Source organism: Oncorhynchus keta, chromosome 1, assembly GCF_023373465.1.
Source record: "Oncorhynchus keta strain PuntledgeMale-10-30-2019 chromosome 1, Oket_V2, whole genome shotgun sequence".
Taxonomy (NCBI): domain Eukaryota; kingdom Metazoa; phylum Chordata; class Actinopteri; order Salmoniformes; family Salmonidae; genus Oncorhynchus; species Oncorhynchus keta.
In genome coordinates this window covers 29,071,446-29,082,465 of record NC_068421.1, presented here as the reverse complement: position 1 = coordinate 29,082,465, position 11,020 = coordinate 29,071,446, and the positions used below count along the sequence as shown (strand labels likewise).

General features: G+C 43.5%; 1 long non-coding RNA gene across 1 annotated transcript in view; it reads right to left on the bottom strand.

Annotated features, from left to right (window-relative positions):
- Positions 1-1,069: 1,069 nt before the first annotated feature.
- Positions 1,070-11,020, bottom strand: part of LOC118365123 (uncharacterized) — a 39,464-nt gene continuing 29,513 nt past the window's right edge. The window contains exon 4 of the long non-coding RNA XR_004821735.2: positions 1,070-1,152. This is a non-coding gene — a long non-coding RNA (uncharacterized LOC118365123). The remainder of the gene's footprint in view (positions 1,153-11,020) is intronic.

The following is an 11,020-nucleotide window of genomic DNA, read 5'->3' as shown; positions in this document are numbered from 1 at the left end:
AGGGCTAATATTACTCTCTTCAAACTTAACTCTAACTTCCTCAAGACGTTACTAAAACACACCTTACACACTCTTGACATGTTAGCGAGTTATAACATTTAAATTACTATTTTTATCATCAATAAAGTACCTGAAAACAGGGGAGAAATAATCACGACAGTGATACGGTGTTGTATTCTCAATTCAACGTATAGTTCAATGAGAAAAGACCCCAGGAATATGGGTGGAGACCAGAGCAATCGATCTCCGGCTCATAGATTAAGAACATTTCGTAGATCACAGATTAACACTTTTAGGCACTACAAAATAAAGTAATCAATATAACGTTTACACATTACTCTCACAATTCGTACCCTTTGACATATTTTAACTTTGACACAATTATATGAATGTTATCAATAACACTGCAATAACAGCCTCAAAAAGTACATTATTATAACCAGGAGTTAGGGTTAGGGTAAGGGTTAAGCTAGAGTTGAACGTAAAGCTAGGGTTAGGGTTATGCCAAGATTAGGATTAGTACTTTTATTCAACTTTCTATCCTACAGATGTCAGATCTTAATTTGACTGGTATTGTTGTGGCAAAATAATCCTGCAGCAACAGTATTTTAATGTTTAGTCCATAGTGTAGCTCGATCGGTGGTTAGGCTATTAGCTGTACAGAAGCAGACTACATGAAAAGTACAGTTCTGTTAATATAACTGTGTAACGGTTTTCCTCCTCTTCTGAGGAGGAGTAGGAAGGATCGGACCAATATGCAGCGTGATACGTGTCCATGTTAATATTTATTTAAACTGAACACAAAACAAAATAACAAGAGGACGAACGAAAATGAAACAGTTCTGTCTGGTGCAGACACAGAGACAGAAAACAACTACCCACCAATCATAGTGGGAACACAGGCTGCCTAAGTATGGTTCTCAAACGATTGACAGCTGCCTCTGATTGGGAACCATACCAGGCCAAAAGAAGAAATACAAAACATAGAACAAAAACATAGAATGCCCACCCCAACTCACGCCCTGACCAAACTGAATAAGAGACATAAAAAGGTCAGGACGTGACAGTACCCCCCCCAGCCGCTAAACCTAAACCCATAGGGAAGGGTCTGGGTGGGCATGTCTGGGTGGGCATCTGTCCGCGGTGGCGGCTCTGCAACAAAAGAGAGATCAAATTAACTCCTCTCTATCTCTGGCTCAATTTAACCACTGTTTCTAACCCTCAGTAATGTCACATATACATCCCTGGGCTCATTTAAAACACTAAGCTTAACAAGCAACCTCAGCACTTCTCCCAAAATTGTTAACATACAGTATCAGCATATTTTCACCACACATCTTTCTTTCCTTCCCATTCTTTCCTCTGCTCTGAGAGGGGGTTGTGCCAGAGTTTACAGCGAGTGACGCTGCTTGTGGTCTTGACAGGCCCGCCAGGCCTTCCTGATGCCCAGGGGTGTCTGACAGGATGCTCAACAGAGGAGGTCAAATGATCACAGAGCGGCTGAGGATGAGGAACGAGATGAACCAGTGTCCTCAGTCTGGAGAGGTCTTTCATCAGGGTGGTGATATGTCACTGTCACCACCAGAGAGCCAAGGAAGTATAGGTTGCATCCAAAATGCCACCATGTTCCCTATATAGTGCAATAATTTTGACCAGGGCCCATAGGACATTGGTCGAAAGTAGTGCACTATGTAGGGAATAGGGTGGCATTTGCAATGCAGACATAGTGATCAGGTAAGGGTGTGAGGAGGTGCGGAGAGGCAAGCCAAGCAGGGTCTGAAGAAAGAGCTGAGTATTCTGTTTGCGTGTTTTCCTTTATAGTCTGTCCTTGTGGGCTCTGTTGTTGTTGGGCAATATGGAGATTAATTAGTGCACTACAGTGCTATAACAACACATTTACATTGGAAAGCAACAGAGTATTTGAAGGTGCAGCTAGGTCTAGCTCTCTCCACGTGTCTAGTATCTGGTATGTACAGTATATGACCCATCCAACCGCATCGGAGTATCAGCAGATAAAAGGTATAGAGACCTTATTATGTGACATCCCTGGTCCATTGAAAAAAGGGATACTGCACGTGGTGGCTCTACACTGTAGGGTGGCGCTGGTCGCTGGGCAGGCTGCCTCAGGAAGCATTTGGAGGATAATTATATCTGCATCCCAAATGGTACCCTATTCCCTATATAGTGTACTACTTTTGACCAGGGCCAAAATGACTTTGGTTAAAAGTAGTGCACTGTATAGGGAATAAGGTGCCATTTTGGAAACAGCCTACTGGAGGTGTCTGGAGAAGGCGTCTCTTGCTGCCATACAACAGCATGGCCAATGAGCTCATATTAAACTCAGCCTGCGCCTATGCCAGCAGCCTTGGCAGGAGGCTTTAATAAGAGTTTACAGTGTGTCCAGTGTCAGCCCTGCTACTGCTCCCCAAACAGACTGCTCAATTAAAACACAACAACACTCAAACAGTAGAACTACATTCCGTATGCATTCTGTTTAGGGGTCAAGAGGTCCAGTGGTTAGTGTTCAAACCCTTGGCTCCTTGCCAGCTCGCTGAGATGGTGTTGGGCTGTTAGACATAACACATACTGCATGCTCACTCACTACAGTCTGTAGAACCCTATTAGTGTGTGTGTGTGTGTGTGTGTGTGTGTGTGTGTGTGTGTGTGTGTGTGTGTGTGTGTGTGTGTGTGTGTGTGTGTGTGTGTGTGTGTGTGTGTGTGTGTGTGTGTGTGTGTGTGTGTGTGTGTGTGTGTGTGTGTGTGTGTGTGTGTGTGTGTGTGTGTGTGTGTGTGTGTGTGAGCGAGAGAGAGAGAGAAACAGAATTCAATAGTCCCCTGGATGTGCGTATGCCTCGCTGTGTGTCCCACTGTGTGTTGAGCGAGATGAGTGTGTTGTTCAGAGCCTTGCCCCAACCAGGGGCCCCTGCAGGCAGGAAATCCTAGGCCACATGCAGGAAGTGTGTAAACCGATCTGGGACAGCAGGAGCAGGAAGTGAGTGATGGATTACAGGTTGTCTGCGATGGAAAGGGGGTGTTTGCATCCAAAATGGCACTCTATTCCATATATAGTCCACTACTTTTGACCAGAGCCCTCATCAAAAGTAGCGTACTATATGTGAAATAGGGTGTCATGTTGAATACAGTGCAGACAAGGTGTATACTGCATCCCTCACTCAATCCCAGCAGTTATGCACTGTGGATGGGGTGAGACAGGAAGAAGAGTTGCTGTGGCCACACTGGGTCAGTCAGTTCATCTAGCTTTTTTAACTAGTTTGGAGAGTCACCAAGCATTGTGTGGCTTGGAATGAATCTCTGAGGCATTTGTAATTTCAAAAATGTTTCCAAATTAAATGTGCAAGATTTCCTTTTGTTGTTTGCCAGTAGTAATTTGGCATATTGATATTCTGAATTGTCAAGGAAATAATTGTCTCAGTGTACAATCGAAAGTTTTTTGTTCAATAGCTTTAAGCCCTTTTAATTTGAATTAGTCAAATACTAACTTTAATTTTCATCTAGCGGATTATTCCAGAATGTTCTGTTCTCATTAAATTGACGTATATTTATTCTTTATTCTTAGTCTATTGAATTCTTTACTCAATGTGACACCCCACATTGCTTGCGGAAAAAAACATTGATCTGTCTGTACTGCATGTCTGTAGGCATTTTTCTAGTCAACAAGATCAACCCCTCTATAGCCCATTACATGTTAGATGTGTGCACTAGTAAGCGCCTAAATTGGAACGCACTGGCTTTACAGTAACATGCTGTGCGTGAAGTCAGAGTTCTGTTTCTGCTCTTCACAGCGCTGTATGGGTTTTGACTAACAGTCATTCTGAATTTGAGCACCGCTCGCAACAAGAAGTTGCCCGGTAAGTGGGCAACTTGTGCACGTTTTTTTGGTCTTAGTGAGTGAAATTCTTTAAATTAAGATGACTCAGTCTAGTTTGAAAGATTAGATGTTGATGATTCTAATAAATACTGCTTTGATATCATACAAGCAAGCCAAACACCTGTGAGTCCAAATGTGCACTTCACATTTCCACATCATAAAACTCACGTCATTATACAATGTCAACATTTCTGTTTCTCTGAATTGCCTTGTGAAAGCCTAACACTGTAAAATTGGATTGTATAACTTAGCTAGTCATTTTAGCAATAGAACAGGCTTTCAAATCATGCCCACCTGACCCAGCTTGCGATTTCTAAAGGAACATTTTGGGATTGTGTAAACAATAGTAGTAATTGTGTGATTATGGGGAAGCAGAGTTGTGTTCCAATCGGGAAAAAATGACCGGTGTCCTTGCTCTCGTTCCTCAACAGCATAACCAGGAGAGCTCAAAAAAGTACCTTATAGTTGAAGACTCTTCTTTGAGTCATACAAGTGAATTAAAATGGCTTAGGAACTGTGTACACTGGAGAAGTGTGTGGCCACTTGGAGACACCAGTTAGTCCTCTCACTCAAACCCTTATAATTTGTTTGTCTTATGTTGCACCTACTCCACATTTTACAGGAATAGTCTTATGTTGCACCTACCCCACATTTTACAGGAATAGTCTTATGTTGCACCTACCCCACATTTTACAGGAATAGTCTTATGTTGCACCTACCCCACATTTTACAGAAATAGTCTTATGTTGCACCTACTCCACATTTTACAGGAATAGTCTTATGTTGCACCTACTCCACATTTTACAGGAATAGTCTTATGTTGCACCTACCCATTTTACAGGAATAGTCATTTTACAGGAATAGTCTTATGTTGCACCTACCCCACATTTTACAGAAATAGTCTTATGTTGCACCTACTCCACATTTTACAGGAATAGTCTTATGTTGCACCTACTCCACATTTTACAGGAATAGTCTTATGTTGCACCTACCCCACATTTTACAGGAATAGTCTTATGTTGCACCTACCCCACATTTTACAGGAATAGTCTTATGTTGCACCTACCCCACATTTTACAGGAATAGTCTTATGTTGCACCTACTCCACATTTTACAGGAATAGTCTTATGTTGCACCTACCCCACATTTTACAGGAATAGTCTTATGTTGCACCTACCCCACATTTTACAGGAATAGTCTTATGTTGCACCTACTCCACATTTTACAGGAATAGTCTTATGTTGCACCTACTCCACATTTTACAGGAATAGTCTTATGTTGCACCTACTCCACATTTTACAGGAATAGTCTTATGTTGCACCTACTCCACATTTTACAGGAATAGTCTTATGTTGCACCTACTCCACATTTTACAGGAATAGTCTTATGTTACTGAATGTATCCAGAGTATTTTAAGATTTAGTTATCAACAAACAAGGCAAAAAGTACAGTACAAATGTAAAATACACATAAAATCATGTTTGGATTCAGTCTTGTGTCAAATTAACTGTTGTGCATTCACCTTTGGTCTAATCATTTTCCAATTATCTCCAAACTGTTCCCTTTCAAATGTTACCATGCGTATGCATATGATTTTCATATTTCTTCTGTAAAAAACATTAGGCCAATTCCCAGGAGTGTAAAAGGTTAATGGAGTTGTTGTTTTGAGTGGCAGCTTCAGAGAGTTTGACTGGCCTTGGTGTGATGTGGTTCATTGGTCAAGACAGGTAATCCTAACTCAATGAAACCTGCCTGAGGTCAGGGCAATAAAAGTTTCCCAGACCATGGTGGTCTGATGCCTAGGTCCTTGCTACTGGTGCTGCTGCTGTCCGCTATATTTATTTAAAGACACTGCACCTGCTGCTGACAGGACAGGAGACTTAGCAGGCCGTTTCAGTCATTTGCCTCATAAAGACCCAGTCTTGTCCCAAAATGCACCTTATTCCCTATATAGTGTACTAAATAGTACACTATGTAGGGAATAGGGTGCAATTTAATTAACACTGACTAGAGAGATTCCACACAGGAAGTGAGTGATGGATTACAGGTTATTCCACACTCACAGGGGTCTGTCTCCATGGCAAGAAGATCCTGGCCTAACATACCCTCATGGACAATCAATTCCTCAATGTCAAAAAGTGCCTATTACAGTAATGAACACGTGTGATGCAGTGCTTCTTCAACGGGATGCTCTGAAACACAGACTGTACGCTTCAGGCTGTAGTCATAAAAGCGGTGTTGTAAAATACTGTTTACTCCATTTTGAAGTGTTATGTGTTTCTTGCTGGTATAACATTACTGTGTTTGGTCCTACCAGTAAAACATAAACTCTATGATAGTTTAACAATTGTTTCTAAGACCTACTGTAGGGACATAGAACACAGGAACAATGCTTAGAATCTGAAATATCATGAATCCTCACATTGAATACTGATAAACAAGAAAAGGTTTAAATAGCCCCCAGGTAATTTGCATTAACAATTTAGCCATAATCCTCTCTGTACACATGGAGTAACACCACTGAAACACGCTCATTAAATGTGTCATAAACAGGCAGTATTCTAATTTGACCCATGACATCAACCACTCAGTTGGCAAATGAGCCACCTTACCACCCAGCTGGGTTTTGGTTAAAAAGGAAAATAAAATGTGCATGTTCAGAAGATGTACACCAATTTCGTGCCAAGTTGCCCCCCTCCGACTGCAGAGAATGAATTGTTCATTATTAATTTGGGAGTTAATTAAATATGATTAGGGCGGGTCTGGGAGGGAGGAAGGGAGAGGTACAGTGGGTGTAAGCGGCATGGTGCCGGTCGCTAGCTGTGCTATGCTGTGCTTTCTGGCAGCAAGTGGAGGTCTTAATGAGCTCTCTGCTTTAGGGGAGATAAGCCTGTTACAATTACCTCAATTAACCAGTCAGTCCATATCTGCTGATGGGACTAATACACCAGAGACTGAGCTGGCAGACTGACTGGCTGAGCTGATTGGCTGGCTTGCTGTATCAGGTATGAAGGTAAGACCCAGATGCAGACAACGTCGAATTAACAATGGTTTAATAATCCAACAGGGGAAAGCAATAGACAGGTCAAGGCAGGCAGGGGTCAGTAAACCAGAGGTGGGGCAACAGTACAGGACGGCAGGCGGGCTCAGAGTCAGGCAGAGTGGTCAGGCAGGCGGGCTCAGAGTCAGGACAGGGTCAAAACCAGGAGAGCAAGAAAAAGAGAGACTGGGAAAAGCAGGAGCTGACACACAAAAACACGGGTTGACTTGACAAACAAGATGAACTGGCAACAGACAAACCGAAAACACAGGTATAAATACACAGGGGATAATGGGGAAGTCAGGCGACTGCTGGAGGGGGGTGGAGACAATCACAAAGTCAGGTGAAACCAATCAGGGTGTGACATGCTGACTGGTAGGCTGGCGGATTGGCCAATAGTTTATCTATGAGTACTGTACCTCCTTCATGCAAAAATATCTCGCAATAAGTTACACACACATTTCCAACACTGCAGATCATGCAGATCTCTGTTTTCTTCAGTCTTATAACTGCATTAACACACATGTAAGAGGTCACATATTAACAGTATTACCACACCAGTAGGACTTCAGTTGATTCACCATCTGATGTTGAAAATACACAATCAGTTTCACAAAGCCATCTGATGGAGTACCGTGCACAACAACTATCCTTTAAACCATTGCAATTGTTAAAGACACACTGCCAAAAGAAACCATGGTAAAATGGTTGATTAAGTGTACTGATATACTCCTCAGGCTGTCTTCTAACATGCCTTTGTGTGTATGTGGCTGGGGCTCCTAACCATCACGGATTACAAAAACAAAGCCAGCCACATAGCGGTCACCAATGCCACGCTACCGGACAAGCTAAACATATTTTTCTCACGATTCGAGCACAATGACCCTGAGCTCCCGAGGAGAACCCCCGATGACAGCGTGGCTACACACTCACAGTCTTTACTGAGGATGTAAGTCATGCAAATGTGTTAACCCTCGCTAGGCTGCCGGCCCAGACAGCATCCCTAGCCACGTCCTCAGAGCATGTGCAGACCAGCTGGCTGTTAAATTCTCTGACATTTTCAATCTCTCTCTAGCTCAGGACGCTATACCCACCTACTTCAAGATATCCACTAACATCCCTGTGCCCCAGAAAGGGAAAGTAACTGAACTAAATGACTACCGACCAGTAGCACTCACTTCCTTCATAATGAAGCGCTTTGAGAGGCTAGTCAAAGGCCATATCACCTCCTCCCTTCCCAACACACTCAATCCTCTCCAATTCGCCTAACGCCCTGACAGATCCATGGACGACGCAATCGCCATTGCACTGCACACTGCCCTTACCCACCTGGATAAAAGGAATGCATCGTGAATACATCGACTACAGCTCGGCCTTCAATACCATAGTGCCCTATAAGCTCATTACAAAGCTTATGGCCCTGGGTCTGAACTCCTCCCTATACAACTGGGTCATGGACTACCTGACGGGCTGCCCCCAGGTAGTGAAGCTAGGCAACATTACCTCCTCCACACTGATTCTCAACACGGGGGCCCCACAAGGGTGCATCCTCAGTCCCCTCATGTATTCTCTGTATACCCACGAGTGTGTGGCCTCACACAGTTCCAACTCCATCATCAAGTTCGCTGACGACACGACAGTAGTGGGCTTGATTACCAACAATGATGAGACAGCCCACAGAGAGAAAGTAGATACTCTGACTGTTTGGTGCCAGGTAAACAACCTCTCCCTCAATGTTAACAAAACAAAAGAGCTGATTCTGGACATCAGGAGGAACCAGGCTGGACAAGCCCTAATCTTCATCAATGGGGCCACCGTGGAGACAGTTAATAACTACAGATTCCTCAGAGTACACATCTCAGAGAAGTTCAACCTCAGGATGCTCCCCCTATGGACATTCCCCTCCACCCCCTCAACATTCTTTACTCAGCCTCCACCCCTTCAACATTCTTTACTCAGCCTCCACCCCCTCAACATTCTTTACTCTGCCTCCACCCCCTCAAAAGTCTTTATTCTGTCCCCACCCCCTCAACAGTCTTTTCTCTGCCTCCACCCCCTCAACATTCTTTACTCTGCCTCCACCCCCTCAAAAGTCTTTATTCTGTCCCCACCCCCTCAACATTCTTTTCTCTGCCTCCACCCCTCAACAGTCTTTTCTCTGCCTCCACCCCCTCAACATTCTTTACTCTGCCTCCACCCCCTCAAAAGTCTTTATTCTGTCCCCACCCCCTCAACAGTCTTTTCTCTGCCTCCACCCCCTCAACAGTCTTTTCTTTGTCTTTACTACTCAACAGTCTTTTCTCTGCCTCCACCCCCTCAACAGTCTTTTCTTTGTCTTTACCCCTCAACAGTCTTTACTCTGTCTCCACCCCCTCAACAGTCTTTACTCTGTCTCCACCCCCTCAACAATCTTTACTCTGTCTCCACCCCTTCAACAGTCTTTATTCTGTCTTCACCCCCTCAACAGTCTTTATTCTGCCTCTACCCCCTCAACAGTCTTTATTCTGTCTTCACCCCCTCAACCGTCTTTATTCTGTCTTCACCCCCTCAACAGTCTTTATTCCACGCCAATGGACATGTATTTATTCATTACTGCTACAGTTGTTATGATGTATATAGTGCTATTTCTATTGTTGTTGTTTTTATGACCATTTTCATTATTTTATTTTTAACTTAGTCTCTCTCTCTCTCTCTCTCTCTCTCTCTCTCTCTCTCTCTCTCTCTCTCTCTCTCTCTCTCTCTCTCTCTCTCTCTCTCTCTCTCTCTCTCTCTCTCTCTCTCTCTCTCTCTCTCTCTCTCTCTCTCTCTCTGCAGACGCAGCTGTGGTGGCTCTAAAACAGTGGTCCCACTCACTGCCGACACATTAACGCCACTGGGAGAATTCTGTCCCTGTGACCCTTCACACCTTCCAGATTCCATTTCTCTGGCACAGGAAAAACACAAGTAGTGCACTCTATAGGGAATTCTCTGACACAGGAAAAACACAAGTAGTGCACTCTATAGGGAATTCTCTGGCACAGGAAAAACACAAGTAGTGCACTCTATAGGGAATTCTCTGGCACAGGAAAAACACAAGTAGTGCACTCTATAGGGAATTCTCTGGCACAGGAAAAACACGAGTAGTGCACTCTATAGGGAATTCTCTGACACAGGAAAAACACGAGTAGTGCACTCTATAGGGAATTCTCTGACACAGGAAAAACACAAGTAGTGCACTCTATAGGGAATTCTCTGACACAGGAAAAACACAAGTAGTGCACTCTATAGGGAATTCTCTGGCACAGGAAAAACACAAGTAGTGCACTCTATAGGGAATTCTCTGACACAGGAAAAACACAAGTAGTGCACTCTATAGGGAATTCTCTGGCACAGGAAAAACACAAGTAGTGCACTCTATAGGGAATTCTCTGACACAGGAAAAACACAAGTAGTGCACTCTATAGGGAATAGGCTCCATTCAATGATGTGGCTGAGTAATTCGTTTCAGACATTTATGTCACCCTATATTATTCCAGTTCATTATAAAATAATGAAACATTCTAGAATCAAGGAAGCAGCAGGAAAATACTGACCTGAGTTTCTAAGGCTATACCAGCTTATTACCAATAGGGTCCACAGAATGAGAAAAACTTCACACTAAGCCTGAGAGTCTAAGCCTGGAAATCCCATTACACTAGGTGACATAACAGTTTCTTTGGCATGTCACTGTCCTATGGGCAAACACACCAACAGTCACACACCTACAGGGCAGGCAAACACACAAGGCTGTAACACATAACAGGGTACATACATCTGCATGCCTCTCCTGTCTCCCTGTAATCAGTGTCCTGACTACTAGAGAAACGGCCTGGCTGGTACTCCAGTCTGGGAGGCAGTGAGTGGCAGGCTCCTGTGTCTGTCACCTCTTGGCTGCTCCCTGCTATTTGTAAAATATATTTTACCCTTATTTTACCAGGTAAGTTGACTGAGAACACATTCTAATTTACAGCTATTGTACTGAAGTAGAGACAAGCCTGGTGGAGAGGAAAGAACTAACCCTTACACAATTTGTAATACAATATTGTTACTAAACTAATTACAATGTTACTACA